The sequence below is a fragment of the Tiliqua scincoides genome, chromosome 4, assembly GCF_035046505.1.
Source record: "Tiliqua scincoides isolate rTilSci1 chromosome 4, rTilSci1.hap2, whole genome shotgun sequence".
In the NCBI taxonomy this organism is placed as follows: Eukaryota; Metazoa; Chordata; class Lepidosauria; order Squamata; family Scincidae; genus Tiliqua; species Tiliqua scincoides.
This window is the reverse complement of record NC_089824.1, coordinates 142,146,095-142,146,710: the sequence shown is the minus strand read 5'-3', so window position 1 is coordinate 142,146,710 and position 616 is coordinate 142,146,095. Positions and strand designations below refer to the sequence as shown.

At 53.9% G+C, this 616-nt stretch overlaps 1 pseudogene; it reads left to right on the top strand.

The window, feature by feature from the left end:
- Nucleotides 1-252: 252 nt before the first annotated feature.
- LOC136650042 (5S ribosomal RNA) lies at nucleotides 253-372 on the top strand (annotated as a pseudogene).
- The last annotated feature ends 244 nt before the right edge of the window (nucleotides 373-616 follow it).

Here is a 616-nt window from a genome sequence, read left to right as displayed (position 1 = left end):
CCCCATGACACCCTGGGGCACAGGACTGCAACATGCTGCCCCCCCCCCCCCGCAACACGCTACATCTGAGAGGCAACTTACCCAGTTTCGTATGGAGTCTGATTCAATGTTCCTGAATGCTCTGAAAGCTTCTGAGGCTTCTGGGGTGCTGTTAACAGTACTTCCAACACAAACCAAAGGTACTGTTAAGGGTACTCTGGAGACCTCAGAAGGCTTTGGAAAGCTTAGGAATGCAGTGGGGTTTTTTTGTTAACCCACAGCAACTGTTACCCTGCACATGCCTGATCTTGTCTGCTCTTGGAAGCTAAGCAGGGTCAGGCCTGGTTAGTACTTGGATGGGAGACCGCCTGGGAATACCAGGTGCTGTAGGCTTCTACCATAGTCTTTCGAGGCTGAAGGTTGCCAACCATTATTAGAATGGCTCCAGGGGGCAGGCAGCAGCACAGCAGGCATAACAGTGTCACTTCCACAAGGCCCACATGAGTAGCACCTAAAGCTTTTGCCCCCCCCCCCCCGACTGCCACTGAACCCAGTCCCTGCCCTGATCCGCGTTGGCCACCTACATACCTCTGTCAATGGTCAACCTGCACAGTGGCACCGTCAGTGCACAGCATTC